Raw genomic sequence first — 20,613 nt, 5'->3', positions numbered from 1 at the left:
GTGGTGGTTTTAGGTGTGTGGAAGTCCGTGACGCTGATAGGTTTGGAGGCACCCTTGTCAAAATGTTCACTGTGCGATAAGCTGCCATAAAAATATGTTTTGTGTATTAAATGTACGAGCAGCTTAAGCGTCAGTCTATAACGTCGTGAGTCCCAGGTTCGAATCCTGGGTCTGGCAAATACACATATTGTTTTTCAATCTTTGTTTGGGTCAGAGTATGGACCTAGGTTATATATTATATATTCATAAGATATAGTCAATTAACTGTCATTTACTTTTGTTTGTAAGAAATAAAAAGGCTTTTTTATTTATTTATTTATGGACCTAATAGGTTGAGCAAGTGGCTAACATCCATTTCACAAAACATAAAAACAAAAATCTGTTAATACAAACCTCCACCCTTTGGAGGCCCATTATTATGATCTTATTGGGATCGAACATGGTGTCGAAGTGGGTATAACACTACAACAATTATTGTCAGGATTTTATATGCTATGATTATTATTTAAACTAAGATGTCGATATTTTTTAATGAAGCGACCGCATGGAAAACCGCCACTGCTCTAAAAAGTTGTAATGGTTGTATTCGTTCCTTCGTCCGTCGCTCTTTATTGTGTGCCACCCCTATTCAAAGGATGATCTGCCTACCCCAATGGACCGTTACTGGGTATCCAGCCCGAGGACAACCTCGGCCAACTCAAGCAGACGCCTCCAATCTGTTTCCGCTCTCCTTCGCCAGTTGATGACTTTTGTGTCATCTTTCTAGATGTCATCAAGCCATCGGCGGCGTGCTCTTTTTGAATTAGTTATAAATAATTTATTTATTTAAGAAAATAAAACACTGCGGACCTAGCAAATCTAAATTCAAGACGTACACGACTTGAGATTTACATTATGACAAAATATTACCCTCACAAGAGAGAAGAAAAAAATATATAAACAATAATAATAATACTAATAAAATTAAAATAAAAACATACTTATGTACAATTTTATGCAAAAAAAAAAAAATTTCGAATACAAAATACATAGCACGTCACCGAAAATATCTACGTCTTTGGGGAGCGCATTGACCAGTCTTGCACGCCTCGCTAATGATGCCTGATAGGCTTGATACGAGGAAACGGTTCCGATCCAGAATAAATCATGGACACCAGGATTGGAAACAATCCCTCGCGATAACAGGCAAAAGTGTTCCAAGAGCAGAAGAGACCTACGAGATTCAAGAGATTGAAAAGTAAGCATGCCTTGTAGAAAGGCAGTCGGAAAATAATCATTTGACGAATTATCGAAAGGAAAATAGTCATATTGTGTCTTGAAATAAAGACATCGAAGAAATTTCTTCTCGACGCGTTCTAAAGTATGCTTATAGGAAACCTTATAAGGACACCAGATAATCGACCCATATTCAAGAATGATGTAGGCAGAACCGGTCCTAGCAAATGCTAGGCCCAATTGGACCATATGCGTTAGGACTCTTAGTTACATAATATTATGCATCTAAATATAGATGGATAGAGGTGGAATGTACATAGTTTTTTTTTTAAATCTTCATTATCTCTTCTTCTTCTTGGTCGTGCACTCATGGCTGAGGATCGTGATCTCATTTATATTTCGCCATCCTTTGAGCGACCAAGACTTTCCATCCTTCTCGATCTTCCGCTTCTCTCAGGGCAGAATGGATGGTGCCCCCAGTCAGCTATTTCACTTGGTCGCTCCATCGCGCAGACGCTCTTCCTCTGCTTCGCCTTCCCTGGAGGCTACCCAAAACCACTAGTCTCTCCAGGTTGTCCGGTCCGCGCCTGACAATATGTCCAAAAAACTGCAGAATTCTTCTCAGACATATCGTCGAGAGCCGTTCCTTTATCTTCAGTCCCTGGATGATTGACTGGTTCGTCCTGTGCTCCGTCCAAGAAATGTGAAGCATTCGGCGCCAACACCACATCTCAAAGGCATCAATTGCCTTCCGTTCTCTTGCCTTCAGGGTCCACGACTCGACTCCGTATAGGAATATCGAGAACACTAATGTTTGCACAAGCATCATTTTTGTGGCAATCGAAATTCCCCGATCCTTCCATATAGTGGTAAGGCGTGTCATCGCACTTTTTGCAATTTGTGTGCGCCTTCTTATTTCCGCTTCGCATCCGCCCTTTCCACTGATGGTCGATCCAAGATATACAAACTCGTCGACTGTTTTGAGGTTTTGGAGTGTACTTGGTGTTGGTAGAAGGTTGGCCCGATCAACAACCATTAACTTGGTTTTATTCCTATTAATAAGGAGGCCGTATTTGCGACTCTCTTCCGCTACCCGGTGTAGCAGCTCTGTGAGTTCTCTTTCATCAGCAGCGATTAGTGTGGTATCATCTGCGAATCTTAAGTTATTTATTTTCTGACCACCAATTGTTATTCTGCCTTGCCAATGATCTAGGGCTCTTCGCATTATATGCTCTCCATATATATTCATTATCTATGCCTACTTGTATTATAACAATTTGTTTATCGGGCATTTTGATTACATAATAAAAATGCTTGCCTTTTTATCGGAAAATTATTCAAAATTTAAACTACTTGGTTATTCATTGAAATTTAACGAACAGATAGCAAGACAGAATTGCAAAACAACGAAATATTGTTCGTTTTAATTTGTCAAACATTGATGTTTTATACTGCACCTGTCATGCTTCTAATAAACTTATTTTGAATGTGTTTTTCAACGGTGGTTCTGACTATCGAATAGCACTCTATTGTAGGTATGACGTGATTCTCAATTGTTTTATAAAAGCTCTATGATTCTACTACCCGACGTTTTAATTAAAGTATGTATATATTATTATTGTTTGGGCCAATTATGGTAGCCCTAATCCCAAATAAATTCTTAACCTACCTCCCACAATCATCGTGCGTCCAGGCATGTTATAAAAAATATTCACTGTTCAACCGTGTTAGCGTAAACACCTCGTCGCTGTAGGATTGGTTTGTCGAATAGACCAAATATCAAATATTCAGGAGACGAAAAACAAATTTGATTATCCTATATTTAAATACATGAAGGTATTTAAATTTTTATTTTTACAGCATATGAATGCTGTTTTTATTACAAAGCAATTTAAAGAAAAAAATGGTTCTGGTCCATTTAGATACAAAAAATCATTCTGCATTCAAAGGTAGATTTCGACAAAAAGGTATATTCGACAAACCAATCCTATAGCGACGACCTGTTACCTGTAGAACACCAAGACGTCATTACCTGCACTGATTTTGAGCGTCAATCGCCGCGAGCACAGGGTGACTCATCCATCAGTTTTCTTTCGACTTTCGATGCCTCTACATTTGCCATGATTGAAGCGAACGTCTATAATAAACTCAGTACCGTCTTCATCCCAAACAAGATAAACCGAACCGTGATAATACTATGTGTGTGAGTGCGTGAACACCGAACCAGCTGCAGTGCGCTGGCCATCACGACACCAAAGGTTAGTGCCTGGATTGAATCCCTGTGTAACCCGCCCTACCCAGCATCCAGAATCCACTCAAATTACAGTCCACTGAAAAGCACCGTCAATTATTCTCAAATAGATATTGAATTGAAAGCCGGTCCAATCGCTATAAGACCGGGCGTGGATATAAGAGTGGGCTAATATGTTTTTTTCATTGATACATTATTTAATAAATCTTTGATTAGGACATTAATCTATGGCTAGACACAGAATTTGAAGTAGGAGTGTAGGACAAGTCACCACTGTCCCTGACTAATCTAGAAGAACCGACACATGGATCTACTTCTACATTAAAATACACACGAAGAAGAGTTTCAAAATCTTGCCAATTCGAATATCAAAACATCATATTATTTTGCTTCACAGCGGCAAACTTCAGGTCGTTTGACCCGTTGATACTGTCTATTCGTACCAAGTGAGAAAGGATGAATAGATGAAAAATGATGTTAATTATCGAGCCACTGTCAAAACTAACCAAGTCCAAAATTATTTATATCGCTAGACCAGTGGTTCTCATGTGCGGCCACCAGAGGATTTTGCTGCGGCCACCAACATCATTTTCAGTATTTATTTTAATTTTTTTATTGGAAATGAGTACTGAGTAATAAGTACTGAAAAACCATTTTAATAATACCACGGTTGAAAATTTTTGGTCGAAGTTCTACCTAGAACAAGAATTAAGTCAATTCAAAGAATTGGCAACAATTGCTTTATTAATATTGTCGATTTTCCTACTACTGTATACTGTGAAAGATCATTCAGTGTAATGCACTTCATGAAGAACAAATATCGAAGCCAGTTGATAGAAATGTAAACTTAGAAGCAGCCACGCGGCTTGCATTGGCAAAAGGAGTATTGAGGAATTTCCATTTGCATTATTTTTAAATAAATAGATATATACTAAAAGTTCAAATGTCTTTTATTAAATGGACTAGTCTATAAATAAATTGATCCATTTTTTTAGTAAATAAAATTTAGTTTTTTCAATTACAACAAAAAGTGAAATTTGGTGCGGCTACCAGACGTTTCCATAGAACTGTCCATGTCAATTGTGCGGCCACAGTTAAATTTCACGTGAGAACCACTGCGCTAGACGCAGTTATCTTAACGTATTCTCCTGGTCCTCAGCTGCAGGTCATCACAGGCTCGTATACGGAAAAATGGTATGGGGAGTACCTACATTTACACGTTTGACAGTAAACTGTCATTGAGTTGCAAAAGGGCACTACAAATGTTGAGCTTTGTCTTACGTACTTCCCGGGTCTTTTCGGACGTATTAAAGATCCTTTATAATTCCTTAGTCAGAAGCCGGCTTGAGAGTGGGTCGATTGTCTGTGACTCGCATCGGCTTAAATACGACCTTATGGTGTTGAGAGTTTAAAAGAAATCTTTTAGACTCTTTTACTTGAGGTTGTATGGATACTATCCGTGTTGGTAAATAATAACACCAATGTGACAAATGGCAAGTTAGACATTTTTAGTGAACACACAAAAAAGTTATGCTTTCAACTAGTGAATCAGGGAGGCACGGATCATGTCCGTGCGAAGCGGGAATGTTGTCGGTACTTTTTTGTACATAATTTTAAATTCAATTACATGCACAAAACTCTTTTAGTGAAATATATGATGTATATACGTTGCACACTACCAAAGTACGGCAGTTATAAGTACGTGGTAAATCAAAGAATGTTTACAAAACGTATTAAAATATATTTACTTATTATCTAGAAATTTAAAATCTCTGATCTACGACTAATCTAGCACAGTCGTAGATATACAGTCGAACTTGGTTATTACGAAGAAGATGGGACCGACTGAATTTGCTCGTTATAAGCATTACTCGTTGTATCGTTACGTGTATAACATTTTTCGCGTCACGTTCTATTTAAGCATAGGACATAAAAAATCTGAAAACCATAGTAAAAATCCCCGAAACAAGCATGGCATTCATAAACTACAAAAGAAGTTGCTTATTCTAATGAAGAGCTGAGCCGCCGGCGCTGGTACAAACAATTTCAACCATATGCGTGGATACTTTTTCAGTGTTGTCGGCGAAAACCCCAATTAGGTACTTAGACACCTAACTAGTGTCATAAACGTAATCCGATCCTGGTGGCATCGGTCTCGTTAACTGCCCGGACGGATTTTATTTTGCTTAGGGTCGAAAATGTTGTTTTTAAAAGATCGACACATTAACAGTTTTGCTCGGTATATTCGAGAAATAGCTCGTTATAAAATTCCTCATTACATCCGAGATCTCGCTATTTTCGTGATCGTAATAACCAAGTTCGACTGTATAAACATACTTATTACCATTCTCTTATTCAGTCATAATATAGGTATAAAGGTTTCAGATGTAAATTTTTGTACGGCAAAATATTATAAAATATAATTTGAAAGGTCAAGTTTATTCTATGTATAAACAAAAGGTCGCCTGGGGCGCAATTTTATTTGATGTCATTATTATAAACTGATTGATCTTTGTGTATTTATCTGTCTGAGGTGGGTAGATGGAGGGGTATGTCCTGACACCACGGCTGCAAGCAAACTTGGTGCGGCCCTGCATAATACCAACTACTAAGCAAAATACAAATAGTTAACAACAATGAAAAATTTAACTAGTTCTATAATATATAGATCATAACCGTTCTGCTGTATATATTAATTTCTATAAACCCTTCTGCCTAAGTAATTATGAAGATGGCAGTTTAATTTTGCGCTCATAAGATATGTGTTATTAATTTGACTTAATCTAAAATGTACGTACCAATCTAATATTATGCATCTAAGTATATTACATTTTGTATTGTGTCATTCCAAATATTTTATAAAACGCCATTTCAACTAGTCGCCTCGGAATATTGAAGCCATAAAAACACTACCAATCGATCTTTTTTTTTTCATTCTAAACCGACAAAAAAATATCTCGTTTTTGACTTGGTGCGTTCTTGTCGGCTGGCGAGTAAAATGTTGTTATTTTATCTTGCACCAAACTCCCTATTGACTGATTCTATTCAAAATGTAAAGCCAGTTGCTCGAAACTCGCCGAGCTGCTAACAGCGTCACGTCTAACATCTTAGTTTCTAAATCACGAATTATTTATTTCGCGTATCTAACACAAGACTGATAATAACTTTATATTTTTTTTATTAAATAAATTTGTTATTTACACGTGGTGGTTTGTTTCTTAACTTATAAATAATCAGTTGTAACTGAACGTAAAAGAAAACCATGAAAATAACGTGAATCAAGGTAAATATTTACTGTTTTTATCGTATTGTTTATGTTGTTTTACTATCTTGGCTAGTAAGAATAGATGCTAACGCAGTATTATTTAATAAATCTATGACTAACGCACCGCTTAACTACGGTCAATAAAAAACACCAGAAAATTCAAACTATTTGAAACACTAATTAACTACTAGCGGAGCCAGATGGTGATAGCCAGTTTCGTCGCTAGATCTAGCAGTTAGCTTGATGCCTTAGTCACATAGTGGTGGATTTTAATACAATTATGAAATAAACATGAAACCCGTTGGCTTGCGGTGCCTGATTTCTTTCTGTAGTAATAAATTAGGGTAGGCGCTATGATGTTTCCATTGGGGCGAGGTTTCGTTCCAATACCTTTGATGCGAGGGTAGTTTTGCTTTTAGTATATAGTTGTAAAAGTAATACATCCAGTTTTTTTTAATAAGTCAAGAACCCAATAAATTGGACAAAATGGCTGACATCTATTTCTCATAAAAAATATTTTAATATTGTATTCACTCTGGGGTGCTATATATACGAGTATGTTTTAGAGTGAAATTGTATTGAATAAAACATAACATTATTATTCTATATTTAAATACTATAATAAATAGATTAATGAGGTTATTGTTATCGTGTATAAAATTAATGAAGTAAATTTATTATTAGAGGTGTAAAAAGGCTATATATATTAATTAATAACGATATTACCTTGAAAAGTTAATGTTGAAAGAGTTTAGCGTGACGTGATATTTATCTTAAATGATGCAGTTGATAACAAAGATAACAATATACGTGTTGGCAAGCCTCAGAAGTCTTCAATAAATTTCGTTTATATTGAAATTGTTAGTATAAGTAAGAAGTGTTTGTTTGTATTTTATGTAAGTATCAGATGAAATCGGTCCTGACCTTTGTTTAATTATGTAGAAGAAGTTATTTTGATTAATTATGTAAGTATACCAGAGATAAAATATGGTAAAATAGTAATTTTTCACGGTTTCCAAATCTGGTTGTTGGAGAGGCGGTTGAAATAGCCTACATTTCTTTTTAATCGTAAAACATTTATATTTAAGTTTTAGTTTTTTCATGCCCAAAACGAATATTAATCTTTTTTTTTATTCAACGAATAATTCACAAGATTTAAGAATGTAAAATTCTTTTGAAAACCAATAGAAAAAATCATTTTGAAAAACATGACGTCGGTTAGTAATTAAAGTAATACATACTTTGATTTAAAATACAAAAGCCGATCGCCAATGGTAGCTAAATTTGGAAAACGCTTCAGTGAGTATTAAAATCCATTAGTTAAAATTTGTCGCAATTAAATATGACTCCTTTAGCATACTGGTCTATGTGCGTGGTCATATATCAAGTTTGTGATGCCAAAAAAGCGTTAGTGACGAGTTGCAAATTTACATTAGAGCAGTTGTTGCAACCTTTTCGCATCACGGCGCTCTAAAAAAAATACAAGCTAGTGGGCTGTTTGAGGACATAATAATTATACAAATTCTAAGATCACGGAATCAAACTTACTCGTCACACCTTCTTTAATTTGCTGTCTTCCTAAAATATGCTTCCCGCAAGCAACGCATGACTTGTTTACCAATACGAAACGAAACGTCATTGAAACTACCATAATTTCTCACATATCTTTAATCACGCGGCTGCATATTATACTTGACGGGTAGAAATGGGGTAAGTAACTAAAACCTAAAATCATATCTTAAATTAATGTGAACTTCGCTATAATAAGTACTTATTATATCCTTGAAAATGATTTTGAAACCAATTGCTAAGTTAATCTATCTTAGCTTAGCTTAGTTAATGTTCAAAATCATTTTTTTTGTAACATGAAAGGAACATTGAATGGGATTGATCTATGTAACCGTACATCGGCGCATTGAATTAATATTGGTGATATTTTGAAAAATAAACTCCAAATAATATGTACCTATCTACATCTGCAGAATTCTTAATGCGCTATGCATTTTGTTTTTAAAATTCTATTTTATTGTTAAATTTGTATTTTCTTGAATTATTTGGTTTTTTTTAATTTCATTTACACATTTTGCAATAAAAATATTTTTTTTGTTTGGTTTTTTTCTATACTAGTTTGATCTACATGTACTTTTTATTCTAAATGTCATGTTGTGAACTCAATAATTTGTTATATTGTGCTCAATGTGTAATTTTATTCATTTTTCTAGCGCCCTGCCAAAGTTATTTGTATTTTCGTCACAAAATAACTACTCTGCTTAACTACTCAGGAGTTCTGGTCAAGGAATTTATTGAAAATTAAATTCTAAATATTTTAACCCCATACATAACTCTTTTTTGAATGTCCATTTTCACCGTTTTGGCCTACAATGCTTATTATTTCAAATCATTCCTCATGGCTTATTTATTTTAGATCAACTAGGGGGAAAGCCCATACGTAAATTCTTGGTAATTATTGATAACTTTATACTGGCATCTATAACTTAGGAATGTGTTTCGTGTAAAATAATAGTCCTGTTATAAAGTCGATACCTATTCCCATTATAATTTCTTTACCACTGTCAATGAAAATATCTTGCGTAGGTTAGTGTATTATTTCCCTAAGGCTTCGGCCACATAGGCAGGTGCCTTACTTATATCCTACAATATATCCTAGTGAACGAACGCACACAATTCTATCGCAATGGCCACACTGCACGCTTCGCGCCTACTTACGTGATTATGAGTCTCCAGGCGTACAAACGTGTTGGTTATATTTATTGTGTCACCTAGTGGTTTTACCATTGTCTATGGATTTTGCAAGATGGCGGATGTTTCTTCAGTATGACAAACGTCAAACACCGTATATTTTGAGGTTATGAATGACGCATGGAATGAATGCATCCAAAAAGTTTGAATTTGAGACTTTCGAAATTTAAACGTAAATTCTCTGTGAGAAGTAGCTTTCTGGTTAGTTTTGAGAGTGACATATTATCGTTGTTGACTTGAGCGCTCCCAAATGTCAAATGAATTTGTACCTAAGCACGTAGCGTGCAATGTGGCAGTAATGTTTTTAGTAGTAGTACTAGCATAGCATCTAGCTCTGGACTAGCGAAGCACCTGCATATGTGGCCGAAGCCTAATTGATAATTCATAAATTTACCCAAACCTTTAATAAATCTTCTTCGTGCTTTGCAAAATTTTCCCAATTATTTAAATTAACCACCACGGTATACGGTATGTACGTTTAATTTAATTAATAGCATATTTTTAGAGCATAATGCGAATGCCAGCAACGCTATTTTCATTTGATTTGTTCATCCCTCATTGACTTCAAAGTCATATCTCGTGCGCATTTCAGGCTTAATGTTTTAGAAAATATATTTTTCTATATCATCAAATTAATCTAAGTAATCAAACTAAAAGTATAGTAAGTTTATTTTTTATATTGTATGTGTTATTTTTTCCACCAACAAATACTAATTATGAACGGTTTTGAACATTTAAGGGATCGTTTATATTCTTTACTAGTGGTAGCCCATAACCCGTGATTTTGTGTGCGTGAAATACACAAATAAAAATGAGATGGAATAAATTGACTGATTAGACTTTTTTTCAAAGCAATAAGATGGGCAATGGATTGACACATGCGCGCATCCGGATAGCCGCACCTCATCTCACCACTCCGCCGGTGCTATCTGACTGCTTTACATACTTGTGATGAATTATTGCGTGTTGCAACACAATTTTCGAGAAATTTTATCCAAACTTCAGAACCACTTGAAATATCGCGATGAAACTTTACTATTTAGTACCAACAATTGGCTATAAGCTGTTTCACAGGAATTGCTACGGCAGTTTTTGATTTATAATATACAGACGGACAAAACTTAAAAAACAATGTTGTACTTAATAGAAATCGTCAAATTATTTTGAAATCTCAGATAGACACTCAACTTTTATTGTCAACATACATTAAATAAATAGATGAAAAATGTTGAACTAATTGTGTTACCCGAATTAAAATAAAACACAACATATTATATTGTTTTTATTGAGTTATGAAGAAAAAACCTCTCTAGATCGAATTGCATTATTTACTCAAAACCTTGTTTCCCTATATAACTAGGTATCGATATGCCAGTAGCATTGGATGGAGGTAGGTTGTTAAGATCCGCCATAAATAGTGCATATTAAAGTTTGTTAGTCATACGTATTTGTTTTTATTGAACTAAGACTATAGTCTTAACTATATAACTTAACTATAACTTAAACTATAGTTTACAGATGGTGTTAGTTAGTATTTAAAAATCAATTAAGCCCTGCCCAAACCAAACCATAATAGTTTTGGTATATTTTGAGCGATACGACAAAATTGTGCACACTTGTCATCCATACTTATTTTGTTTTCGTTGGATCAAAAATACACATTACACATATTGTTAGTTCATATTTTTTTTAACTAATTAAACCCTATCTAAACCTGTATAAACTATAATAGATAAAAAATATTATTCTATTTATAAAATATCCAAAGTTATGTATGATTCAATTGCATAGTTTTAGATATTTTATAGATAGACGAGTATTTTTCGACTATTATCTATTATAGCTTGGTTTTTGCAGGGTGTAATTGAATTTTAAAAATTAACCAACACCACCTGTAACATGTAGTATTATTTCAATGAAAACAAAAACGTATGACTGACAAAGGTTAATGTGCACTATTTATGGTGGATCTTAACAGCCTACCTCCACCCTTCGCCACTGCGATGCTGAGTTCAGTAAAAAGTCAAAATATCAACTGCTTAGGGAGCATGTTTAAAAAATACTCAACAAAATACTACAGTTGAACGGAATTTTATACATCATTAATAAAACAAAATTAAACAAATTTCATTCCTATATAAAACTTATTTTTGTAGTTTTAGAAAATTTTAATGCGGAAATCATCTATACGTCAGTGTATAGTCGATTAGTTATACGAATTTAAAGCAGATGCCTTATGAAGTTTTGCCTAAAGTTAGAGACAAATAGTTTTTAAATCTCATTTATGACAAAAGCAGTTTTACCCGTATATTACAGATATTATAGTAAGTACTTATTCCACATAATTTAATAAGGATCACGAGTGACCAATATTCCTTGTAAGGTGTGCGCGTGTTCGCGCGCACAACTACCAAAATGTGTCCGCACATACAAAAATATTGTAAAAGAATGTTTCCTTTGCCAGATTTTAGTTATGCTCGAATGCACGAAACCATCACATGCACAATTCTTCGACTTATATTTCGGTGTTTCGACTTATGTGTGCTACCTGTGCTCACGTATGGCTGCGAGACGTGGACCCTCAACACGAGAGATGTCCAAAGGCTAAGAGTCACACAGCGAGGCATGTAGAGGTGCATGTTGGGCATCACGCGAAAGGACCGTAAGAGAAACGAATGGGTTAGGAAGCAGACAAGAGTACGCGATGTAATAGACGTTGCCAAACAGCTGAAATGGAGATGGGCGGGGCACATTGCTCCCCGAAAGGACGGCCGCTGGACAAATGCCGTCATCCAGTGGTACCCAAGGGGTACGAAACGGCCACAGGGTCGCCCTAAAAGCCGCTGGATTGACGAACTGGTAAAGTTCGGCGGAAATACGTGGCAGCGAACGACACAGGACCGAGAGAGTTGGAGAAAGCTTGGGGAGGCCTTCATCCAGTAGTGGATTGACCCCGGCTGATGATGACGATGATATTTCGGAAGGCGAAGGTCAAGTGTGACTAACGCGAGCACGCAAGTGAAATTTTACGTCGAGCGGGATCACTATATTCGGCCCGTTCTATCGCGTTAGTGTTTATCAATGGCCACCTATGTGCCGGGTCCTCTACATTTCTTTGACATATTTCAACTTGCAAGAAACATTGTCAGCACAGTCTCATAATAGTCCTTATTATGAAGACATCACAGTTCTTACAATATTTTTTAAACGATAAAAGTGTTCGTGCCAAAAATGAATACCTTAAAAATATAAGTTTTAATGAAAAATTGTATGTGTGTGTTTGTGGGGGGGGGGGGGATGTGTAAATTTAACGCACCGGGTGACGGGTGACACCAACCCTAGTTACGCCACTGCTCAGATGCGTTGATAATGCGGACTCACGCGAGAAAAATTAGAGGGAACGTTGATCACGACCATTATCGTCCCATAGAAGGACATAAGATTGATCATTCGAGAATGTTGAACTAAGAGCGCGAATCTACAACTACATAATTATTATACTTACCCAAAATTATTTACTTACCGAAAAATAGGTGTCACTTGGGTTTATCACAAAAAATGTTTCAATGTTGAATGATAAGATAAAAAATTACAATATATCAAGATTATATTATCATATTAAATAACTAAATAAGTATTACTGATACTTTTAATAACCGAGCAACGAGAATAGTGGTAAATTATTATTATGTATTTGTATATTACAATAATAATTTAAAATGTTACTAAATATTATACCAGGTCAGCAGGCATATTCTAATATATCACTTGACATCAAAAAAGAGCTAATTGTGATAATATATAACACATTTATCACCTGAACTGTCAAAGGGTGGTCCAATCGGCTCCGACACCTACTGATCGTAAAAATACATCCGATGATTTTTAGCAGCTTTTGACGATCTGGCCTTTCTGTTTGTTTGTCTTCAGCGGGCGCGATTCTCTGCAGCACCTCCTCAGTGTATACTTGCCCTTCTGTCGCTCTTTACCACCTCCTGCGCAGGTACTGATTATGATTATTATAAACAAACACGAAAACATCCAGTATTAAATATGTAGTTGTATAAAATTATATTATTCACATTGTCAACATTATGTTGGTAGGTATATACTTATTATGTAAACAGTCGAAAATAATAAGTAGGTATATGAATTTCATTGCTAGGCCAATAAAAAATATACGAATGAGAAGACACTGTAGGTATACTGTATCCATGATGCATCCATATAATATTCAATTAACCCCTGATAAAGCAACCATTCAATTATTTAAAAAGTAGGGTATATTAATTATTTTTCAATTTATATCATGCAATTTTCATACTTTTACTATTGTACATCATCATCAGCCTGAATGAAGGCTTCTTCGAGCTGCTTCCACTTCTCTCCATCCTGTGCGTTGCGTTGCCATATGTACATATATTAATTAAAATAATTGTTTAATTATAAAATTATTACCGGGTACGGGTACCTAGACGTAATTTAAAAAAATGGCAATAATTAATTGAGGAATACGTCGTTGGCTTCACAGCTCAAATGAATAAGATAGAAATGTGAAAGCATGTCGCCATGGAACAAGGACCAATATGTAGGATTCGCTTTATAACTTTGTGACAGCCAGGCCATAAAATCCAAGAAACACAGCGCACGCCGAGTGTCTTAAACATTACCAAAATTGAATGCACGGCTCGTTTATGTATGTGACATATTATGTAAAAAAAAATAGATGTAACTATTAAAAATAACATATTCCCTATTTTTTTTATATGTATGCATGTCTTTTGTCGTTATTTCGATTTCTCGTTACGTCAACATGTAGTACAGACATTTGCTAAACGAAAAAGTGTCTCTAATCTTTATGCGTTGCAATGATGCTTTTAATAACATTATACTGTTGTATCAAGTAAATTAAAGCTATATTGATTTATACATACGTTATGTATAGAAATAATCTACTAATATTTTTTAGTTATACAATAATATGTTTATTATTTTTTCATAAACCCTATTGTGTACATGAGGTAACACAATTAATTGTAATAAAAATGTTATCTTTATTATTTGTAAACACCGTATTGTGTAAATTCAATATTAAAATTTACAAATCTATGGCGAATAAAATATGCGATAAATATACAGTGTTGCCAACTGCTATTCAGAAAAATATGCCAGATAGGTTATAAAACAAGCTATATTGTAAAAAAAAAAAGCTCGATTTACTCAAAATGTATAAAAACATGATCATTAACACGTCTTTACGAAAACAGAGATTGAAGAATAAATCATTGCTTCACAACTACCAACTAAAATATAAGTAAGTATCTACTCAAAAAAAAGCAGATAGATAGGTACTTATTTAAATATTGTATGCAAAATTGATTTTACTTGTAGATAAGGTCCAAATGCCAGCATGTTGATTTTCACGCAAATTGCATAATACTCTTATCTTTTTAAAAGAATTTGATGTTTTTTGCGGCGTCAAAAAACGTTAGATTTAACACGGTTACATTTATTGTAAATTAATTGTACATTTATTACTTTTCACCGTATCAAAGTTCACATTAGGCTGTTTTACCGATAATACATGGTCGTATAGCATTGAGATAACAAAATTACGTGTTGTTCGTGGAGAATTGCAGACAGTAATATTTCAAATAAATAAGACGATTAATTTGGTATTGATTGGTATAAAATATCTGATAATAACTAACAATATGATACGACCACTTCCCGGATTTTTTTTATAAATATACACGAAATGGTTTCATTTCTAATTTACTATTCTACCTTTTTTCTTCGATCTTTCACTTGTATTTCCGTGGTTTTATTACGTATTTTTAAATGTTATATTTAGACATGCATTTGATTTAAATATTATACTTACGGCCATCTATTCCCAATACCTACAACAGTTTTTTTTTCTTAGATGCCTTTATAGATGCCTCGCATTTAATATTGAGGCACGCAGCTACTCTGAGGAAATTTGTGCCGGCATTGAAAAATGCCTTATTGAAGACAATTCGTATACGCATCGGGTATTGCTAATTTGAATTCGGCTAGGACGTATGCAATTGCAAACGCATTGCAAAAACCCTGGAAATTTCTTTGTAGCGCAAGGCAGTGGCAATTCAGGTTAATAATTTCTCATATTCATTGGAAAATGAGAACTGCAATTTATAGCCGCATTTTTCGAAGTTTTCCCGAGGAAAAAAATTGTCGCATATGACTGTTGTAATTCTCAGTATATACTTATCCTAACTTTTATTACTACAATCACTGAATCTGTAAGGTATAAATTATTGTTATACGTAACCGTTTATCAGTAGCGAAGGGTGGAGGTAGGCTGTTAAGATCCCCCATAAATAGTGCACACTAAACTTTGTATGTCATATGTATTCGTTTTCATTGAAATGAGACTACAATTTACAGATGGTGTTTTTTTAGTTTTTAAAATTCAATGAAACTCTGCGAAAATCAAACCATAATAGACAATAGTAAAAAATACTCGTTTATTTATAAAATCTACAAACTTATGCAATTATAAATCATATATTACTTTGGATATTTTTTAGATAAAAAAAATGTACCAACAATATGTGTAATAATATGTATAATTAATCTTCGTAAAGAAATAAGTATGAATGGAAAAGTGTGCACAATTTTTTCGTATCGCCTAAAGTATACCAAAACTATTATGGTTTAGTTGGGCAGGGCTTAATGGATTTTTAAAAACCAACGAACACCATCTGTAAATTGTAGTTTTAGTTCAATAAAACCAAATACGTATGACTAACAAAGTTTAATGTGCTCTATTTATGCCGGATCTTAACAGCCTACCTCCACCCTTCGCTACTGCCGTTTATTATTTTGATTATTTTTATTACATCAATTACAAGCGCATCTCTTCCGGCCTCGTTTTGGATACAATAGTTCATTATCAAACACGGCCAAGTCATGTTTTTGGCGACGTTCACTTTTTGATTGATTCCGATAGGGAACTTCAATGCCCACAATTCAATATATATTTCAGTATCAAATTCGGAGTAAAAGTATATTAAAATCAACTTAAAATGTGCGTTCAGTATCAAATACGGCCAAGTCAGAGGCATCTTGTTATCAAAGCGGCCAAGTCAACAATGAGCCAATTAGATTGCAGATAAATACTCCAGATGAAAAATCTGCAAGCTAGATTTCTATTAAATATTGTTAGATCTGGCAATAAAAATGCTATATTGTGAGAAACGTTGTAAATTTGCCATGTTTTCCTAGAGAGCACTGGACCATGTTATTAAAAAGTTTTATCGTACTAGTCGCCACTCGCCAGCTCTTTTCATACGTTACGGTATTAAAACCTCTTAATAATTCCTTATAGCCGTATTCATAGTCATAATTATTCTGCTGTAAATAACTGTACTTAAATGTTATATAGCTAGGGTCGTATGCATGAGATTCCCAAAAACCTTATAGGCTATATACTGCACGTTTGTATGCATGAGTACAAACGTAATTCGTTGTTTAATGTGACGTCATCATATGTCAATGTATCCGTATAATGGCAATCTTATAAAATTTCATTCCCCGATCAATAATTCAAAATTTCGAAATTGTAAATGTGTCTGAAAGTGTGCGAACGGTACCATATAAATTTAATAATTATAAATGAATAATATTATGAACTTTAAATAATTTATCAGTTATTTTACCACATTTATTTTATAATTCTACTGTACGAAAGGATAAAGTATTGCCAGTAAATATTTCCATTTGGTGGCAATACTGAATACATATATATTAATATGACTAACTTCACTTCAATTCAAAATTATGAGATGTCAAAACAGAATAAGAATAAATGACAGAAATGCAAAATGCAAATGGATGTAGATATTTATAATATGTAATGATCTCTGTATAATATTATCATTTATAGTATTTATACCAATCACCGTATGACACTAATGATGTATCCAGTGTATTTGAGAGTTGTGCCTTGTTTATTACAGTTATCTTACAATAATTAACTAGGTTGGTAGGTACCATAATATTTTGAAGAATGCAGAATGCTTCCAATTACATATTTTAATGGCAGATACAGCAGTAGGTACCTATTTTTGCGGTCGTTTAGCGGAGATATTTTATCGTAATCTTACGTAAATCCATCTTATCTCTCCATGAGAAATATTGCGCTTTGACATTTGGCATTTGAAAGTGACGGATGAAGCAGCCATTTTAAATGGTGTGTGACGTCAGATTGCTTACGTCACAAACAGTGCTATACGCTATATGATGGAAAATCGGTTAAATAGCTTATAAATAATTTGGGAATCTCATACATACGGCCCCTAGTGTTTGGATTCATAACTCATAACAGTAATAACGCATAATGGGTGATAGGTTTCAAATTAATACTCGTACGTAATGGAAACATAAATTAAGTACCTATCTACCTATATAAAGTTGTGAATGTCGTTTACTCGTTTCCGATTAGACGAAATTGTTTTGAGTATCGATTATAATATACAAACACGAAAGACTGACAGTATTCAACATGTATTTTTACAATATTCAAACCATTGAAACCACCTTGACAATTAATTCTTGTACGCACACGTCAACTTTTCTGTTGCAGTACCTATTTGCAATTCAAGTGTTATTCAAGGCGTTTGCATTTATTCAAATAAACTCTCACTGATAAATCAATCATTAAATAATTATGCAAAGTTTATATTAATTATTATTCAATTTATAGTGTGCAGTTTTCATACCTGTACCTACCATTGTATGCCAATTAAAAATATTTTTGACAATCAGAATTTAAAAAATGGCAACACCAATAATTATAATTAGGGAAAACACAGTTAGTTGTCTTGTTGTTTAAGATTTTCGTATCTAGCTACGTGATAATGAGTATAGATGGACGTTGTTTTATAAATTCTTAAAATAGGGTCTGCTTAGCTCATTCGGTGTACTTCCTTGTATCTAATTTATATTTTTTTGTATTTACACTTTTCTACTGTTTAATAACTGAATACCTACTGATCTAGGTATTTCTTTTTTATATAATTCTGTTTTAATAAATTCTAAAATATCATGCTGTGAACGTCTTAAATTAATAATTTGTGATATTCACTAAGTATTATTTAAAAAAAAAATGAAAAAAGCGAGTTCTGCTAAATAAACGCTATAAAATACCGTCACCAAAATCACACATAATTGACAACAATATGATATAAAACACTGTATAAGTATATAAGCATTAAGTAGTAGTTTTACGGTACTGTTCGGTTATACGGAATACAGCGGAAAACGCATTTTGAAAATACCCGATAAACTGGATTATTTGTTAGGTTAACATAACCAAACCTAACCTAACCAAACCTAACCTAACCTAAACTAACCCAAACTAACAAATAATCCAGTAATTCGGGTATTTTCAAAATGCGTTTTCCGCTGTATTCCGTATAACCGAACAGTACCGTTGTACATCTTTAGGCGCGTTAGGGAAAACAGATCAGAGTGTATTTTAGGCGTGTGACGAAGTTTCTCGCGCAAATGTAAAGCATTAATTTGGAGTGGGACGGAAGTTTTGCCCGCCGTTGCAACATAATTTATTTTGCGCGGCGACGTTCGGGTGTTCTAAATGCTGGAGGTTTGTAATTTTCATTTTTGTGATATTGAGGGCCACGGCTTGGGCCGGTTGGTTAAAGACTGAATGTTGCAACTTTTATTATGATTATTCATTTTTCATTTCGGCCTCAAGCGTACAATTTATGTTAAGTATTATTTATGAGTAAAATTATATATCAATAAATAAATGAATTTTGTGAATGTTGAGTTGGTAAATAATTCAAACAATGGTATGTTGTAAATTTACAATATTTAGACACTTCATACACCGAAATACATATTTTTACAGTTTAGGATAATATTTGTCGTATATCCTATGTCAATTTATATATTACCGGCTTATAATAATAAAATTGAAGACAATAATAATTATTATGTCTCATCACAAAAGCCAATATCACGTTTCAGTTAAACCATTAAATACGCCATGTTTTACTTTTGATTTGTAATAAATTATTATTGTTAACGAAAATAGTTGTACAGTCATCTGTTTAAGCAAAGATGGTCAAATTAGCGGGTTTGCTAAATTTTTCAAACATAGGTTTTGAGATTTTTTTTCTTCCAAAGTAGGTACATTCTGCATCAATATTAATTTATACATTTTAATTACACCTAGGTAGTGCAACGCCCCAAAATATCGGTGCACATAGGCGTCTCGCAGAAGGTTCTTTATCCATCACTAAATATAGCCCATTTTCCCCCAACGTGTGTCAATATGTTTTCAAACGGATGTCTCCTAATTTGAACGATTAAGTTAGCAACTGATATGATATAACATAACATCGTCTATATAGTAAATAGTTAATTGGCATATCGCTGTATGCGCTATGATACCGCTAATGTGTTTAATAATGATATTTTCTAAAATAGCTAGTTATTGTGGAATACAGTGCAAGGCTGTAAACTCTTGATAAAATATTATGTTTTCCACTGAAAGTCTCTCGTTATTTCGATTGAAAGAGGTGAATTCGGCCCGACCCTCAATTGGACCAGTCGGCTATTGCGACTTTGCGACTAGGTAACTAGAAGGGGAAAAGTTTATGGTTTCTTACAGCGAGCGAAAATGTTTGATCATAATTCATAATAGATTGAGATTTAAAAATATTTTTTCATTAATAGACCGTGCCGTCGTGAATTTTATTATTTTTTTTTTCTTCAAAGAAAGTCAATTTAATTATACATCTTAAAATATTTATATTCTTGTTTTCCATCTGTATACTATGTGTGATTTATTATTTTATATGCTTAATATGGTAGGCTGCGATAATCGTAAGGTCTCCATGATTCCGAGAGATGTCATTGCCGAATATAAATAAACGCGCAAGTAGACATTTTTTTTTACATTTTACTGTTGGTAAATGATTGATATACAAATTAAATGTTTATAATAGTTTTTCTATCATTTCTTAGCAACGAATATTTTTAAATAAACGCCAAATAATCGCTTAGTTAAGAGTCTCCGTGACTCTTTGGTATGGGGTATGCGGAAATCATT

General features: G+C 33.8%; 1 protein-coding gene across 1 annotated transcript in view; it reads left to right on the top strand.

Annotated features, from left to right (window-relative positions):
• The first annotated feature begins 6,638 nt into the window (after positions 1 to 6,638).
• Hexo2 (beta-hexosaminidase 2) overlaps positions 6,639 to 20,613 on the top strand; it is a 67,861-nt gene continuing 53,886 nt past the window's right edge. Inside the window, exon 1 of the mRNA XM_085960054.1 lies at positions 6,639 to 6,749. The gene's annotated coding sequence lies outside the window, so the exon portion shown is untranslated. The remainder of the gene's footprint in view (positions 6,750 to 20,613) is intronic.

This window comes from Rhyacophila brunnea, unplaced genomic scaffold (assembly GCF_057557595.1).
Source record: "Rhyacophila brunnea isolate RB1 unplaced genomic scaffold, BYU_Rbru_1.0 scaffold_9, whole genome shotgun sequence".
NCBI classification, from domain to species: Eukaryota; Metazoa; Arthropoda; class Insecta; order Trichoptera; family Rhyacophilidae; genus Rhyacophila; species Rhyacophila brunnea.
The sequence above is the reverse complement of the archived record's forward strand: the minus strand, read 5'-3'. Positions and strand labels throughout refer to the sequence as shown.